Source organism: Pelophylax lessonae, assembly GCF_965119305.1.
Source record: "Pelophylax lessonae genome assembly, chromosome: 5".
NCBI classification, from domain to species: domain Eukaryota; kingdom Metazoa; phylum Chordata; class Amphibia; order Anura; family Ranidae; genus Pelophylax; species Pelophylax lessonae.
In genome coordinates, this window is record NC_138772.1 from 460,674,620 (window position 1) to 460,694,233 (window position 19,614).

At 41.2% G+C, this 19,614-nt stretch overlaps 1 protein-coding gene across 1 annotated transcript in view; it reads left to right on the plus strand.

Annotated features, from left to right (window-relative positions):
* LOC309555716 (E3 ubiquitin-protein ligase RNF31-like) overlaps positions 1–19,614 on the plus strand; it is a 118,267-nt gene that overhangs the window by 28,644 nt on the left and 70,009 nt on the right. The gene's annotated exons all lie outside the window — the stretch shown is intronic.

Consider the following 19,614-nt stretch of genomic DNA (forward strand, 5'->3'; position numbering starts at 1 on the left):
GGCGTTAATTTAATTTGGCTTCCGGGTGGTATATCAGCTTAAGATCACTATTTCAGCTATGGTGTGCTTACTGCTGCCCAATAGCATATATACATATGTGAAGTCGGATCACCATGGTAATCATTACCTAGGCTGCAGCTGTGTGACGTTCGGCTTATATTCCGGTTAGCCGGGCCACATGGTCACTCCCTTTGACAAAGTCGGAAATGACGAAATGCGTCAGCGCGTGACCATACGGCAACCGGAAGCTACTCGGGGTGACGTGTGGACAGCTACTGGGGACACCACACTAGCGTGGAGAGGGTGAGGAGACCCGGGGATTGTTCCTGGTGCACTCATGACACAATTAGTGGAATTTTTATCTTATATTCTTGATTGGAGGAGAAGGTGATTGCACTCTTTAGGGGAATCTTTGGTGGATGCCCTTTTTTCAATCAGTGAGAGGTGTGTGCGGAGGCGGAAGTGACCACCATTCCAGTGGAACCTGTGGAGGTTAATAATTAATGCTGTGTATGCCTTATCCATGAGAGTGGGTAGGCATTCCTTTCTGGTGAGTTTCCATTTTTCCCGGATTAACTATTTCACTGGTGGAGGAAAGTGAGGTGGTGTATTTCCGTCACACACTGGATATCTGCTTTCTTTCTTCTGGAGTTGTTTGCATCAATCCATCTACAGACTATATGAAAATCGTGAATGTTATAGCAGGGATCCCTTCCTTGTGAAGCAGATTATATCCATCTATTTATAGACTCTGTTAAGATCGTGCATGTTTTCTGGATTGGAGTCTGCTTCATTCTAAAGAACCTTTATCTATGTCAGATTATGTTATGCTTACATTGCTAAAGCCAGATTTTCCTTAGGAATAAGTTGGTGTTTAACAGTTATGCTATATGTGACAATTTAATTGTTGATCCTGGCTAAGTTTTGTCTGTGGTACTAGCACCATTTAATATCTTTGGATTTAATGGTGTTTTTTACAATAAAACATTACAGTATAGCAGTATATTATAAAGTACAGTAAAACTAAGCTTTTTTATGTGTTTTTTATTTTTTTTTTACTTTTTTTTATACTTTATTTGTAACTGTAAAAAAAACATTAAACGTTCCAGGCTAGGGTCTCTCAAAATGCGATAACCATCTAACATCTTTCGAGACCCTGTGTGAAAGTGTGCCCTAGACTGTGCCGGGCTGTACCCGATACTAATACTCATCTAGTGTGTGGTAGCAACAGAAACAGTCCCCGATGCAGAGACCAGGCTGGCCAGGACAGGCAGGACAAAAATAGCGGGTGTGACGCCAATATCCGCGTTTTCTACAGACACAACATCTTCTTTGGGGTGCTCTTTGGGTAGCGGTACAAGAGAGGACATCCAGGAAAAAGCCTCTCATGCAGCCGGCTCACTGCATCTGGATTGTGAATTTGAACCACAGCACCTTCTGGATACTAGGGAGACCGCCATTCCTGAAACAAGGATATGGCGGTCTTACGCCAGCGTGTAGGCCCCTCCTGACGCATTTCGTGTGCCAACACCATTTTCAAAGGGATCTGCCTATCACTGGAATCAGATACTTACTAAGATTAAGTAGCCGGAGAAATGGAAGTTGGGCCACATGTAATCGGAAGTCATCATGCCGCCATATTGCGGGAGACCAGAAGTGACCCGAATGCCATTTTGTCTGTGACCAAGAATAATGAAAACAGCATGCAAGCGAGAACCAGAAAGTAAAAGCTCATATCACCAAGGAATAAAAACAAATTAATTTATATTGGCTCATCGGTTAAAGGACCATAAAAACAGTGTATAAACTCTTATAAGGTCACAAAATAATGCAACTATATTAGTTATCTCTTATGTTGCGTCTGTCCGCCTTAAAACAATTTCTCTAGAGAACCTAAAAGGTCAAATGACAGTAACCGTAATAGTGGCTATGTACATTCACCTTACATAACCACCCCATAACACCTCTGGAGGTGTGAATAGGGGCAAGCAAAGGATCAAGAACTAGCAGTTCAACCCGAACATTGGGTGTTCGAAATTCGGCCGAATTCCGAACTTTGTGCTGTAAAAGTTCGGTATTCGGTCACCAAAACCGCCCAAAATGCAATGGGACAGGAAGTGGGCTTTAAAAGCCCATGATTGGCCCAGAAACGTCAGTAAAAGCCAATGAGGGGGCAGGAGTCTGCTAGGAACGTGATTGGAGTGACTACGGGGACCAGAGGCCAATCAGGAGTGAATACGCCCCCCAGTATATAACATAGCCCCGCCTAACCTCTAGCACTGTAATACAGAGGCTTTGGAGGAGAGTGGAAGCATTTGTGCATAGCCGATTGCTTGTAAAGCTCCATATCAGCAGAAGAGCAGTCAGCTTACAGAAAGATTGTCAGTGTAGTTAGAAAAAAAAAATGTAAAGGGACAGTGTCAGTTAGAAATTATCTTCTGCTGTATGGAGCTGTTTTTTTAGTTTGAGGAAAGGGATATGCAGTGTAGTTAGGGTACTATATACCACTATAGTTAGATTCAATAATCTAGTTTTTGTAGGGATAGTTTTAAGTGTCAGGGTTACGTCTAGTGAGCATGTTGCACTGCTGATATATCTACAGCAGGTATACCTGCTTGCTAGTCAGCTATTGTGCAAAATACATTTCAGCGATACACACATCTGCTGTATTTAGCGACAACTTTGGGTCGCATAGCAGTGTGCGTTTTGCAGGTGAATTTCACTGTGCAGAGTTGCCAAAGCCTCAGTGACAAGTTAACGCCTGTGCAAAAGGCTTTGATACTCTGCGTTACACACATCTGCTGTATTTAGCGACAACTTTGGGTCACATAGCAGTGTGCGTTTTGCAGGTGAATTTCACCGCGCAGAGTTGCCAAAGCCTCATGGTGTTGCCCTCCTTTCATAAAGTGCAAATAAATAAAGTGCATAAATTGCATAAATAATCCAAAACATCCAACTAAGCAAGAACAGAGTCCTTCAAAATTCTTTGTTTATGTAGTGCCAGAGCTGGTGGTGGTGACATTGTACGGTGGTTCCTATAACTGACACCAATGACCCTGCATTAAAGGCACTGTGTATTGCTCTGGCACTACATAAACAAAGACTTTTGAAGGACTCTGTTCTTGCTTAGTTGGATGTTTTGGATTATATATGCAATTTATGAAAGGAGGGTAACACCATCCCTGCGCTACTGAAATTCTAAGAAAAATAATCTGTTTTTTTTGTGATGAATTTTAATTTATGTATAGTTGTCACTGAGGCTTTATCAACTGTGCGATGTGAAAATCACCTGCAAGATGCACACTGCTATGCGACCCAAAGTTGTCGCTAAATAAAGCAGATGTGTGTGACGCAGAGTAGCAAAGCCTTTTGCAGTGGACTTAAAGCCTCAGTGACAAGTTAACGCCTGTTCTTGTTGTAAGCGTTAAGTCCACTGCAAAAGGCGTCACACACATCTGCTTTATTAGGAGCAAAAGAAAGGTGCGGTTAAGCAAAAAAGTCATTTTTGAAGATTTGGCATGCTATAATTCTGGTTCTGGACATGCTACAGAGCTGAAACTTCACAGGTACACTTTTTAGACCCCCCCCCCCCCCCAGATACTAAATCCAAAAAAAAAAATCTCATTTTTTTTTTCAATAGTTTTTCAATTATTAATAATTGGCTCTCGATCAAAAAAGACAATTTTTACAAACTTTTTTTTGCCTGATTCATAGTCCCTGGGGCATGACCCAGAACCCTAGGCACTTTAGGGGCATTTATTAGGTTTTAGGGCTTCAAAATTGTTGTTTTTGATTCCCGAAGTTCGTGTCCCATTGATTTCAATGGGGTTCGGGAATCCAAAACGAACTTTCGGGAAATTCGGGTGTTTTGGTCGAACCGAACTTTTCAAAAGTTCAATCATACCTACTCTACTCTATCCCTACCGCACAGACTACAATACCGGGGGTTTCATCCCCTCTTTAATTTAATCAGAGGGACCCCTAATTATGGTCATCAGTCTGAACAATCTTTTGATTGGGCTCCCCCTAGACAAGGTAATTCTTTTCATTATCCCTTCCTAGACAAGATGTAAATACTGACCTTTTTTTTGAGGAAGGCCGTTCTCGCAAGAGAAGCATCCACATAGGAGAGGTACAAGAGGAGGAAAGAGGGTACATAAAACCCAAAAAAGGAAAGATGTAATAGATGGAGAGGTGTTTAATCACAGCAGGGTCCCACTTTCTGCGGAAGAGATTTCCTTGCTAAAGGGTTTGAAGTTTGCCCCTCAGACCAAACTTAATACATTTCAAACATATATAGATATACATAAATTTGTTAAGGAAAGCTTGGGACAACTTTCTGACCCACACACATATATTGAGCTTCCTCGTGATCCCACTGGAGAATATAAATGTACTTTAATATAACTGGTTAATGTAGGCCTTGAGACAGGGATTTTGAACAAGAAAGAGAGGGACTTTCTGTGGCCAATAGCACCCAGGCTACCGGTGTTTTATTGTTTGCCCAAGATAAACAAGAATTTAACATCACCAACGGGTAGACCCATAGTGAGTGGTATTAACTCACTGCCCTCCAGAGTTGGTGAATATTTGTGGAGAAAGATGATGTTATCCTGGTTAATTCCAATAATTTTGTGGCTGCCATGAATCAAGTTTTTGATGACCCCAACCGCTGCGCTACTGCTGAGGCAAAATTTCACAATTTACGGCAGGGGAGGCGCTCTGTTGCAGAGCACACAACTGAATTCCGACGTTGGATTTCAGATACCAATTGCAATCCAGCAGCGCAAAAATGTCAGTTTCGTCAAGGACTCTCTGAACAAGTAAAAGATGAGCGTGCCCGAGTAGAAAGTCCTGATGACCTTGAGGCCTTTATTAAATTATGTTTTCAAATTGATCAAAGACTTACTGAAAGGAGAAAAGAGAGGCAGGGAATTCTAGGCAGTAATGGTGCCATGCGTTATTCTACTACTCAGTATACTCCTAAGGGTCCAAGAATTCTTCCAGGTTCTGACACTCCTGAACCTATGCAGGTGGATGCTATTAAAAGATCTATTACCACTCAGGAGAAAGAAAGATGACGTTCAGAAAACTTATGCCTTTATTGTGGAGAATCTGGGCATTACACAATCAATGTGTTTTATTTTAAATTTATTAACAATTTAAGAACAATTGCAGCAACGGATCTTATGGTATCGGAACAAATAAACTCAATTTCTCAGTCTGTCTCTCCTTTGATTCCAGAAGCTAATAAAGTTAATTTGTTATCTTCTCATTTTGTCATCCCTGTAAAGCTTATCACTGAAAGCAGTGAAATACCTTGCTCTGCTATGCTGGACTCAGGGGCCGGGGGGAACTTCATGGACATTGAATTTGCCCAAAATAATAACATACAAAGAAGAAATAAATTTTCCCCAATTGATATGGAAACTGTGGACGGCTCACCTTTGTCTTCAGGACCTGTTACCCACGAGACTGTCCCACTTGAACTCTTAATCGAGACTGACCATCAGGAGACTATCAGCTTTCGGCTGATCACATTGCCTAAATTCCCTGGGTATTCCTTGGTTCTCTATCCATAATCCTTCCATCAACTGGGAGACACATTCTTTAAAACTTACCTCTGGCTATTGCAAAGAACATTGCAAAGGATCTTACCAAGTAAGCCCACCACCAACCCAGGACTCACAAGCAGCTATGGTAACTACCAAGTCATACGAAGAGCTGCCTCCACAATATCTTGAATTTAAGGATGTTTGTGATAAAAAAAAATGCTGATCAGCTGCCTCCACATCGCTCTTATGATTGTCCCATTGAATTGCTTCCAGGGGCAGAGATTCCCTTTGGCCGTCTTTATTCCTTATCTGAACCTGAACTGAAGGTGCTCAGGGAGTGGCTTGATGAGAATCTAAAAAAAGGTTTTATTAGACACTCAACTTCTCCTGCTGGAGCGGCCTTATTCTTCGTAGAGAAAAAGGACTCCACCCTGTGTCCATGTATTGACTACAGGGAGTTAAATAGGATCACAATTAAAAATAGCTATCCACTTCCACTAATTCCAGAAATGCTTGAGAGACTACGCTCCGCCCCGCTCTTTACCAAATTAGATTTATGAGGGGGCATACAGCCTGGTCCGCATTCGTCCTGGAGATGAATTAAAAACTTCTTTCAGAACCAGATATGGACATTTTGAATCTTTGGTTATGCCTTTTGGACTTTGCAATGCTCCCGCAACCTTCCAACATTTCATTAATTATGTTTTTCAGGATTTGTTGGATCAGTTTGTAATAGCATATTTGGATGATATTCTTATTTTTTCTGATAATTTGGAAGAACACCGCAAGCATGTTTGTACTGTCTTCGAGAGACTAAGGCGGAATCAACTTTACATTAAACTAGAGAAATGCGAGTTTGAACAAACTAAGATCCAGTTCTCGGGATACATCATTTCTTCTGAAGGAGTGAGCATAGATCCCGATAAAATCAAAGCAGTGGTTGATTGGCCTGTCCCTAAGGATGTTAAGGAAATACAACAGTTTGTTGGATTTGCCAACTTTTACAGAAGATTTATAAGGAACTTCTCCAAGGTAATTGCTCCAATTACGCAGCTGACAAAGAAAGGGATGCCCTTTTTGTGGTCGCCAGAGGCACAGGCGCCTTTACTAAATTAAAGACTCTCTTCACTTCTGCAGCAATACTGGTACATCCAGATCCAGAGCTACCTTTCATCGTAGAAGTGGATGCTTCAGATTCTGCTGTGGGAGCTATCGTTTCTCAGCGAATTGGCAAAACAATGCAGCTCCATCCTTGTGCTCATTTCTCCCGACTGATGTCTTCTGCCAAGAAGAGATATGACATCGGAAACAAGGAGCTGCTGGCAATTAAGGAAGCATTTTCTGAGTGGAGGCATCTGTTGGACGGGGCTAAGCATCTCACGGATCATAAAAATTTAGAATTTATTTGTTCTGCCAAAAGACTGTCATCTAGACAAGCACGTTGGACCCTATTCTTCTCCAGGTTCAATTTTGTTATTTCGTACCGCCCTGGGTCACGGAACGGTAAGGCTGATGCTCTATCGCGGATGTTGTCTGGGCCTCTTCAGGAAAGCAACTCCGAATGTAGGATTCTGTCTCAAAATAACTTTCTAGGGGCCACAAGTTCTAAAACATTTTCTAATCTTCTTAAGGAGGGGTATGAGAATGACCCACTTCTGAATCATCCTGCTAGGAACATTAATCTCAAATACAAGAACAGCTTTTGGACTCAAGCGCATCGCCTCTATGTACCTGAATCTGTTCGGGTAGAAGCCCTCAAATTGGTTCATGACTCTAAACTTGCTGGTCATTTTGGGGTTTCTAAAACAGAAGAACTCTTATCACATACCTTTTGATGGCCTGGGTACAAGAAGGATGTCAAGAGATATTTGGCCTCATGTCTGACCTGTGCTCGCAATAAGACACCCCGATCTTCTCCTCTGGGGTTACTTCAACCACCACCTGTTCCATCCAGACCATGGGGGTCAATTTCTATGGATTTTGTGGTTGATCTTCCCCTTTCAAAAGGTATGGCCACTATCCTGGTAGTTGTTGACCGTCTCACTAAGATGGCTCATTTCATACCAGTTAAAGGTGTACCCTCAGCGGAGCATACTGCAGAGGTAATGGTTCGAGAAGTTTTTAAACTACATGGAATTCCTGATTATGTAGTGTCTGACAGGGGAGTACAGTTTACCTCAAAATTTTGGAGAAATTTTTGCTCAGCTTTGGGTGTAACAATTAATCTCTCCTCAGCTTTTCATCCTCAGGCTAATGGTCAGACCGAGAGAACCAATCAAACTTTGGAGCAATACCTTCGATGTTTTGTGAGTTATCTGCAGGATGATTGGGTTGACTACCTTCCTACAGCAGAGTTTGCTTATAATAACTCTAAACATAGCTCCACTTCCCAAAGCCTCTTTTTCTTGAACACGGGATATCATCCAGTTTTTATTCCTAATCTCCCTATCTCGACTCCAATTCCTGCTGTTACCGACAGATTAACTACATTACAAGAGATTCAAGAGAAACAATGAAGAAAGCCCAGGAATATTACAAGAAAACCGCTGACAGACATTGTAGATCAAGTCCCACCTTTCTCGTAGGTGACAAAGTTTGGTTATCTACCAAAAATTTGAAGGTCCATGTTCCGTCTGCCAAATTGGGTCAAAAGTTTGTAGGACCTTTTGAGATTTCAAATCAACCCAGTCACCTTTCGCTTAAAACATCCTGACAATATGAAGATTCACCCGGTTTTTCACATATCACTATTCAAACCATTTCATGAAAATCCTTTTTGGGGAAGAAGTCATCCCCCTCCTCCACCTGTGGATGTTCAGGATGAGGAAGAATATGTGGTGGAGAGAATTCTTGACTCCAGGATCTTTAGGAACAAGTTACAATATCTGGTTCAATGGGAAGGATATGGGCCAGAGGAAAATTCTTGGGAGCCTGAAGAAAATGTTCATGCCCCTAGATTAAAAAGGGAATTCCACCAAAGATTCCCTCATAAACCTGGTCCTAAGATGTCCAGTGGACGTCCTGGGAGGAGGGGAGTACTGTCAGGACCCAGACTTGAACCTGGGACCTCCAGTGTGTCTGGCAATGACTCTACTTGCTGAGCCACCTGGAATGCTGCACAGCTCCTTGGACAGCTCCTTGGACAAATCCTTGAATGATCCTGCTATGAATCTTGATTGCCTTGAACCTTGAACTCTTTGCTCCTCCCATGAACTTCCTGATTTAAGCCATGTCTCTGCACTTCCGGGTCGCCAGAATGTTGTGCCTTCACCAGCCAATATCTTGCTTGTCTCTCCTGCTGCCGTCCCTATCTTCGCTACCATTCGTTATCGACACTTGGCTTGTTCCTCGACTACGCTTCTGCCTAATCCCGACCTGCAACTACTTGTTACCAACCTTTGGCTATTCCTAGACTGCATTTCTGCTTGATCCTGACCTGCTATATCTGCAACTGGACCCTGGCTTGCTCACCTCCTTGTGGGGCGATCCTAAAGGACTGCGACCTGGTACTAACACGCAGCAAAATCCATCTCCACCATCAGGAGCGCTGGTGAACACCGGTTAGTACTTAGATTCCGCACCTCAGGTGAGCTTGCGTCATCTGCCAATGTGACATGCCTGTGTTCCTATCCAGCTGGTTCCTGAGTAAGCTGCTATAGCTATTGGTCTTCGAGTCTGACTCCAGATCGTGACAGATCGTTTCTATTGAATTATTGAGTTTTGGGATGTCACATAAATATTTTTGGTTTAACAATAAATTTTTTCTCTAAATCAAAGGAGTAGCCATGGGGGGCCAAGTTTTCCCCGAGCCTTGCCAATCTTTTTGTGGCCAGATGGGAAGAGGACATCATCTATGCCAGGGATTGGCCTGAACTTACGTTTTACTGTAGGTAAATTAATGATGTCCTCTTCCTATGGCAGGGGGATAGGTTCTCATTGGATAATTTTATGAGTACCCAAAATAATAACACACTGAATATAGCGCTGACCTACACTTGAAGTCAGGAGGAAATCAATTTTTTGGACCTCAACCTGACTAACACAGGATCATCTATTAGTACAAAGTATTTTTTTAAACCTACGGACAAATATGGATATATTCCATTAAATAGCTGTCATCATCCCAACTGGCTAAAGAATATCCCTAAGGGTCAGTTTATTAGGATGAGAATCAATTGTTCCAACCAAGCAGACTTTTATGCCCAGTCTGCAGTATTAACATCTAGGTTAATTGAAAAGGAACATGATGCCCATGTTTTGGAGGACTTAGTACAGAAGGTAGCGAGTAATGATACGGAGGCTCTACTTCGTATTAAACCTAAAGAACCCCCCAAAGAGGATTTCTGCCCTTTTATTACTGTTTTTTCTACACAATTTTTTCAAATAAAAAAGATTACTAAGAAACACTGGGACATTCTGAGGAATGGCTCTGTTCTTAATTCTAACGTACCTGATCAGCCTCAGGTGGTATTTAAGAGGGTTCCAACTCTAAGGGATAAGTTAGCACCAAATGTAGTTGATCCCCCGATTAGAACCTCATTTTTTTACAGACATGAAAGGTTTTTTCCCTGCAGAAAATGTGTCATCATTTGTCCACTCACTTTAGGAGATTTCATAGAAGGGATGCTAGTGTTCTTAAGTTTGCTGATATTGATATAGTGGAGCAACACTGGAGAGGTAACAACAAAAGGAGGGAGGTCTCCGGAAGGGAAACAGAATGGATATATGACATGGGGAGTTTGGTACCTAGGGGTTAAATGTGGATTTAGATATCAATTGCTTTCTGGATAATAGTTAGATTTGGTAGATTGGGATGCATATTTTTCTTTTACCCTATCCACTTACACGTTAAGTACCAGTATATATACTAATACCAGCCCCCTTAATCAGTAATGGATCAGTATATTGCACTATATTGACATATGTATGGATCATTTGATGTTACTCTTTGGACATGGTCATTATGTTGCATGTCCCTTTAAATTACATCAAAGGTACTTTCGCTTCCTATTTTTTATCAGTAGTTTTGTCTTTGTGGGAAAACGTATTTTTCTTTTGACCAATTAACTTAAAATTAGTGTTTATGATTATTATTTTTTGGAGGGTCTTTTATATATGTTTAATATGTATTATTATTTCCATTGTGATTGTATTGTTGACCAGAAACATGGATGTTACTTGTGGCCTGAATAGATCTATTACCCAAGAGATAACTAATATAGTCACGTTATGTTGCGACCTTAAAAGAGTTTATACACCATTTTTATGGTCCTTTAATCGATGGGCCAATTTTTATTCATTTTATTTTTATTCTTTGGTGATATGAGCTTTTACTTCCTGGTTCTCGCTTGTATGCCATTTTCATTATCCTTGGTCACCGACAAAATGGAGTCCGGGTCACTTCAGTTCTCCCGCAATATGGCGGCGTGACTACTTCTGTTACATGTGGCCCAACTTCCGTTTCTCCGGCTACTTAATCTTAGTAAGTATCTGGCGCCAGTGATGGGCAGATCCCTTTGAAAACGTGTTAGCACACAAAACTCGTCGGGAGGGGCCTACATGCTGGCGTCAGGCCGCCCTATCCTTGTATCCGGTGGTCTATCCATGTGAGTGTTGGCCATTTGTTCATTTTTAGACATGTACATGTATTTTAATACCTTTTAAATAAATATTACACTATATGAGCATTTCTGGCTCCGTTTGGTGAGCATCTATACAGCAGTGCATGGCGACCTAAGGGGTGGTCCTACAGACCGGGCCGGCTTTCCAGCTTTCATTTAGATTGTTGTTTAGGCTCATTTATATGTGATTTCTGGTCAGTGTATACGTATGGTGAAGGAGGAGCACCTTTTCAAGATTACTATTCACACTTGATCTATCAATTTTCACTGCAATTTTCGATATGACATCTGGTGAGTGTTCTGACACTCTATATGCATGATGGACACTTTATTTTCATCTCTGGCTTATGGACTTTTCATGCACCTTTCAGTGTTTTATTGTTGCTGTGCTTTTTCATTGTTAACCATAGTTAGCTGTGCAAATACCGCCATTCTACTCTTTTACTGCACTGTATACTATTATATTGTAATGTTTATTGTTACTGTGTTTTATTGTTAACCATTGTTTTGCAGGTATGCCCATCAGCTGCAGCACTAATTTGTGTAACCTGAAAGCAACAGCGTTTGCTCTCAACATATACGTAAATCAATGATTGCAGCGCTGTAGGAGGTGATTTTACCACCGCAGTTAAAAAAAAGAGCATATATGGCGAAGCATAGGGGATGGGACGAACACAGAAGGTGGGTCTCCCCTATGCTTCGCCATTTATTTTTTACACTTTTCTTGGCAGAGATTTCTTCATCCACATTGATTGATGTGAATGGAGGAATCTGTTATGTTATTTTTTTTTCGTTCAGCCCATGGGAACATTGCATGTATGCCCATCATTAGAAGTGGATGGATGCTGGGCGGTCTAATGGTGGGCATGCCACACACTTTCTGACAGAAATTTCTTCATCCACATGGATCGATGTGAATGGAGGAATTTGCTAGGTTCTCTTTTTTTGTTCAGTCCACAGGCTGCATTAAAAAAGAACCCTACAATACAGTATATGCTCAACAAGGACCAGCAACGTACTGGTACGTCACTAGATTTTGAGTGGTCATACCTGAATGATGGCTGCAGGTTTAGGCATCATCTTGGTATCGTTTTTTACAACCAGCGCTCGGCTTTCATGTAAAAGCATTCCTAGTGGCTAATTAGCCACTAGACTGTTTTTACAAGCAGTGGGAGGGGACTTCTCTCCTCCTGCCGCCTTCCACGGGTTTCTCGGACTCTCCTGTCCCACCGAGGCTTCAGCCCGTGGTTCCGTCAGCTGACCATAGAGCTGTTTGGAGACCAGAATGGCTCCAATTATCGCTATGGCCTAAGATATCAGAAGCTACGAGTATTTCATGACTTTGGGATTGCATCTTATCACACCAATCTTGGTGCGGTCAGATGCTTTAAGGGCAGAGAAGAGATCTAGAGTCTAATAGACCCCAATTTTTTTTTTAAAAGAATACCTGTCGCTACTTATTGCTATCAAAGGGGATATTTACTTTCCCTGTGATAACAATAAAAATGCTAAAAAAAAAAAAAAAAAAAAAATGAAAGGGAAGGTGTAGAAAAAAACCCAGAAAAGCTAAATATATAACAATAGCAAAAAAAATGAAAGCACCCCTGTCCCCCCGTGTTTGCGCGCAAAGACGAATGCAATCATCGGTCTTGTGTCATATGTAAACAGCATGTGAGGTATCGCCGCAAATGTCAGATCAAGGGCAGTAATTCTAACAGTAGACCTCCCCTGTAAATCTGAAGTGGTAACCTTTAAAGGCTTTTAAAAATGAACGTAGTTTGTCGCCGCTGCAATTTTAAAGCATGTCATGTTTGGTATCAATGTATTCGGCATAAGATCATATTTGTGCATTAAATTTAAAAAAGGTGTTTGTTTTTCCAAAAAATTGCGTTTGGAAAAGCTCTGCGCAAACACTGTGTGACAAAAAAAAAATTGCAACACTCACCATTTTTTTCTGTAGGGCCTCTGCTTTAGAAATATATATAATGTTTTGGGGTTCAAAGTAATTTTCTAATAAAAAAAAAAAAAAATTTATGTAAACAATAAGTGTCAGAAAAGGCTTGGTCTTCAAGTGGTTAGAAGAATGGGTGATGTGTGGCATAAGCTTCTAATATTGGGCATAAAATGTCAGGACAGTTCAAACACCCCCCCAAATACCCCTTTTTGGAAAGTAAACACCCCATGCTATTCGCTGAGAGGCATGTTGTGTCCATGGAATATTTTATATTTTTCCACAAGTTTCGGGAAAATTATTTATATTCTTTTTTTTTACAGTTGTCACTAAATGATATATTGCTGAATCATGCCATGGGTATTTGTGGAATTACACCCTAAAATACATTCTGCTGCTTCTCCTGAGTACAGGGATACCACAGGTGTGAGACTTTTTGGGAGCCTAACCGTGTGCGGGACCCTGAAAACCAATCACCACCTTCAGACTTTCTAAGGGCGTAAATTGCTTATTGTACTTCCTCACTGCCTATCACAGTTTCGGAGGCCCTGAAATGTCAAGATAGCACAACCCCCCCCCCCTGCCCCCCCTAAATTACTCCATTTTGGAAAGTAGACACTCCAAGTTATTTCCTGAGAGGCATGTTGCGTAAATTGAATATTTTATATTTTACCACAAGATTTGGAAAAATTACAAAAATGTATTTATTTATTTATTTATTTATTTTTACACAAAGTTGTCACTTAAATTATATATTGCTCAAACATGCCATGGCTATATGTGATAGGTAGTGTGGAGTGAAATCAACAATTTATGTCCTTAGAAAGCCTGAAGGCAGTGATTGGTTTTCGGGGCTAGACTGCCAAAAATTCTCACACATGTGGTATCCCCGTACTCAGGAGAAGCAGCAGAATGTATTTTGGGGTGCAATTCCACATATACCCATGGCATGTGTGAGCAATATATAATTTCAAAGACAACTTTCTTTTGTCATTTTTCAAACACCTGTGACAAAAAAATTAAATATTCAATGGGCTCAACATGCCTCTCATGAGATTCCTTGGGGTATCTACTTTCCAAAAAGGGGCAATTTGGGGGAGGAGGTGTTGTAATGCCAGGCCATTTTAGCACTTGAGATAGACAGTCAGAAAGAAAAAGCTGTGTAAATTCCAGTATATAGACTATAGTTTGTAGACGCTATAACTATTGCGCAAACCAATAAATATACGCCTATTGAGATTTTTATCAAAGACATGTAGCTAAATACATTTTGGCCTAAATGTATGACAGAAATTGAGTTTACTGGATTTTTTTATAAGAAAAAGTAGAAAATGTAAATTTTTTTTGCCTTTTTTGTTTATATCGCAAAAAATAAAAACTGCAGAGGTGATCAAATACCATCAACAGAAAGCTCTATTTGTGTGAAAAAAATGTTTTTATTAGCACCCAGTACACATTGCCTGCACTGCTGGTGACTTTATTGCTTTCCAAAGCAAGCAGAGGAAGATATTACATCTTTCACTAAGCATTTAAATGTACTTTAGAACAGGGGTTCTTGACCTTTTTGTATTTGCATAAACACAGTGGATTGCCTAATATGTCCCCATACCCCTTTCACCAGACTCTGGTAACTATCTTTATCACCAGTCCTATAAGGTAACAGTATGACTTTAAGAGACTTCGATAGCTTGGATTTACTTTATATACAGACAGGGAGGAACAGAGCAGTTAAAAGAGATAATCATTTTATTACATTTATTAAGATAAAAACTGCAGCATACACAAGCTAACTTCATCCAGTAAAATTGTTATGGTTGCTTTTGCGCAATCGAAACACAGAATTGAGCTACAGTTATCGATCTTATTATTTCCATGACATCTGACACATCAGGTCAATTTCTCAAATCTCATTACAGTTTCAATAATGCAGAGATTCCTGTTTCAATTTTTTATATTATTTTGAGATTCAGTCCCATAATCCCATCATCTGATTCACATAACCCAAATAGATATGGATACCCCTGCTTGAATATCTGAGAACCCTTTTTGATACTCATATAGACAGAGCCAAATGTTGAACCTTAGACCCTATTCACACCTCAGCGTTTTGTAGCTTGAAACTCGAAGTTCCAAAACGTTGGAGGAGAAAAAAAACAATTATTCTCTATAGAGCGGGTTCACATCTCCACTACAAGTCGCCTGAAGCTCAAGAAAGTTATAGAGCTTTTTTATAGCTCAAATCAGGCAGATTGGTGCATTTTTGAAGCATTTTTTTGTTGCATATAAATGCATGGAAACGCTTGATTCAAGCAGTTTTGAGTGCGTTTTTTTTTTGCATTTTTTGAGCGTTTTTCTGCTTAAATGCAATAAATAAATAATAAATAAGAAAAAGTAAAAAAATAAAATAATAAATAAAACTCCCTAATAGTGTTGAGCGAACACGGACTGTATTATTCGTGTTCGTACCGAATAATTGGATTTTTTGTACCCGAACACGGACACGGACACTTTACTGTATGTTCGGGTAAAAATCCGTGTTCGGTCGTTTTATTTCCGGGTTTTGCATGCTTTGGCGCTCTTTTCATGGCGGGCTTTCAACAGCCAATCAACAATCGTTTAACTGGTGTGCCTTAAGCCATCCCAGCCATGCCTGCAAATGTCTCAGTAGCTGTGATTGGCCGTCTGAAGCATGTGACCAAGTCTTTATAAGTTCGAGGCAGCCGCAGCGGCGTCATTATGCTGCTTAGATTCAGGGACAGAGCACACATCAACGTGCTGGCTGCTGATTAGGGAAAGATAGGCAGGAAAAAACCATTTGTGTCCGGATAGAATTGAGGGACAGGTCGGAGTGTTTAGGCAGGGCGAGTTGTAGGCATTTTAGGGATAGAGTCTGCTGAATTATAGGGTCAGTGTCTTCTACAAACTACAATCGATATTGCTGTGTGGGGGGTGGGGTGAATCTGCACTCAATCCTGATCTACGATCTCTTCTCAATCCTGTTAGGGACAGAGTCTGCTGAATTTTAGGGAAACTGTGTTCTACAAACTACAATCGATATTGCTGTGTGGTGTGGGATTGGAGATAGGCAGGTGTCAGTGATCCACATCCATTTTTCTGTGTGTGAGCTGCAGTGAACACAATCTTTTTGGGCTGCAGTGAACACAATCTTTTTGGGCTGCAGTGAACACAATCTTTTTGGGCTGCAGTGAACACAATCTTTTTGGGCTGCAGTGAACACAATCTTTTTGGGGTGCAGTGAACAAAATCTTTTTGGGGTGCAGTGAACACAATCCTTTTTGGTGTGCAGTGAACACAATCTTTGTGGGGTGCAGTGAACAAAATCCTTTGTGGGGTGCAGTGAACACAATCTTTTTGGGGTGCAGTGAACAAAATCCTTTTTGGGGTGCAGTGAACAACATCCTTTTTGGGGTGCAGTGAACACAATCTTTTTGGGGTGCAGTGAACAAAATCCTTTGTGGGGTGCAGTGAACACAATCTTTTTGGGGTGGAGTGAACAACATCCTTTTTGGGGTGCAGTGAACAAAATCCTTTTTGGGGTGCAGTGAACAAAATCATTTTTGGGGTGCAGTGAACACAATCTTTTTGGGGTGCAGTGAACACAATCTTTGTGGGGTGCAGTGAACACAATCTTTTTGGGGTGGAGTGAACAACATCCTTTTTGGGGTGCAGTGAACAACATCCTTTTTGGGGTGCAGTGAACACAATCTTTTTGGGGTGCAGTGAACACAATCTTTGTGGGGTACAGTGAACAGAATCTTTGTGGGGTGCAGTGAACACAATCTTTGGGGGGTACAGTGAACACAATCTTTGTGAGGTGCAGTGAACACAATCTTTGTGGGGTGCAGTGAACACAATCATTGTGGGGTGCAGTGAACTCAATCTTTGTGGGGTACAGTGAACACAATCTCATACTTCTGAAGGTTTGAGGGTGCTGCCTGTTCCATACTCCCCCTACTCCTCATCTAGCCTTTTAGGGGTACAAACAATAGTAATTGGGGCCTAGTGTGGTTGTGTACGTGTGATATACATACACTTTTTTTGGATCATATTTTCTATTCCGCTATTTAATCAAAAACCTTTGGGGATCAGTTAAATTGGGGGATAGTCTGTGTTGGTACGTGTGAGAGAGATCCACCTTTCCAAGTTGTTGGGGTTCATCTCATACTTCCATACTCCCCCTACTCCTAGCCTTTTAGGGGTACAAACAATAGTAATTGGGGCCTAGTGTGGTTGTGTACGTGTGATATACATACACTTTTTTGGGATCATATTTTCTATTCCGCTATTTAATCAAAAACCTTTGGGGATCAGTTAAATTGGGGGATAGTCTGTGTTGGTACGTGTGAGAGAGATCCACCCTTCCAATTTGTTGGGGTTCATCTCATACTTCTGAAGGTTTGAGAGTGCTGCCTGTTCCATACTCCCCCTACTCCTAGCCTTTTAGGGGTACAAACAATAGTAATTGGGGCCTAGTGTGGTTGTGTACGTGTGATATACATACACTTTTTGGGATCATATTTTCTATTCCGCTATTTAATCAAAAACCTTTGGGGATCAGTTAAATTGGGGGATAGTCTGTGTTGGTACGTGTGAGAGAGATCCACCTTTCCAAGTTGTTGGGGTTCATCTCATACTTCTGAAGGTTTGAGGGTGCTGCCTGTTCCATACTCCCCCTACTCCTAGCCTTTTAGGGGTACAAACAATAGTAATTGGGGCCTAGTGTGGTTGTGTACGTGTGATATACATACACTTTTTTTGGATCATATTTTCTATTCCGCTATTTAATCAAAAACCTTTGGGGATCAGTTAAATTGGGGGATAGTCTGTGTTGGTACGTGTGAGAGAGATCCACCTTTCCAAGTTGTTGGGGTTCATCTCATACTTCCATACTCCCCCTACTCCTAGCCTTTTAGGGGTACAAACAATAGTAATTGGGGCCTAGTGTGGTTGTGTACGTGTGATATACATACACTTTTTTGGGATCATATTTTCTATTCCGCTATTTAATCAAAAACCTTTGGGGATCAGTTAAATTGGGGGATAGTCTGTGTTGGTACGTGTGAGAGAGATCCACCTTTCCAAGTTGTTGGGGTTCATCTCATACTTCTGAAGGTTTGAGGGTGCTGCCTGTTCCATACTCCCCCTACTCCTAGCCTTTTAGGGGTACAAACAATAGTAATTGGGGCCTAGTGTGGTTGTGTACGTGTGATATACATACACTTTTTTGGGATCATATTTTCTATTCCGCTATTTAATCAAAAACCTTTGGGGATCAGTTAAATTGGGGGATAGTCTGTGTTGGTACGTGTGAGAGAGATCCACCTTTCCAAGTTGTTGGGGTTCATCTCATACTTCTGAAGGTTTGAGGGTGCTGCCTGTTCCATACTCCCCCTACTCCTAGCCTTTTAGGGGTACAAACAATAGTAATTGGGGCCTAGTGTGGTTGTGTACGTGTGATATACATACACTTTTTTGGGATCATATTTTCTATTCCGCTATTTAATCAAAAACCTTTGGGGATCAGTTAAATTGGGGGATAGTCTGTGTTGGTACGTGTGAGAGAGATCCACCTTTCCAAGTTGTTGGGGTTCATCTCATACTTCTGAAGGTTTGAGGGTGCTGCCTGTTCCATACTCCCCCTACTCCTAGCCTTTTAGGGGTACAAACAATAGTAATTGGGGCCTAGTGTGGTTGTGTACGTGTGATATACATACACTTTTTTTGGATCATATTTTCTATTCCGCTATTTAATCAAAAACCTTTGGGGATCAGTTAAATTGGGGGATAGTCTGTGTTGGTACGTGTGAGAGAGATCCACCTTTCCAAGTTGTTGGGGTTCATCTCATACTTCTGAAGGTTTGAGGGTGCTGCCTGTTCCATACCCCCCCTACTCCTCATCTAGCCTTTTAGGGGTACAAACAATAGTAATTGGGGCCTAGTGTGGTTGTGTACGTGTGATATACATACACTTTTTTTTGATCATATTTCCTATTCCGCTATTCAATAAAAACCTTTGAGGATCAATTGAATTGCGGGATAGTCTGTGTCGGTACGTGTGAGAGAGATCCACCTTTCCAAGTTGTTGGGGTTCATCTCATACTTCTGAAGGTTTGAGGGTGCTGCCTGTTCCATACTCCCCCTACTCCTCATCTAGCCTTTTAGGGGTACAAACAATAGTAATTGGGGCCCAGTGTGGTTGTGTACGTGTGATATACATACACTTTTTTGGGATCATATTTTCTATTCCGCTATTTAATCAAAAACCTTTGGGGATCAGTTAAATTGGGGGATAGTCTGTGTCGGTACGTGTGAGAGAGATCCACCTTTCCAAGTTGTTGGGGTTCATCTCATACTTCTGAAGGTTTGAGGGTGCTGCCTGTTCCATACCCCCCCTACTCCTCATCTAGCCTTTTAGGGGTACAAACAATAGTAATTGGGGCCTAGTGTGGTTGTGTACGTGCGAGAT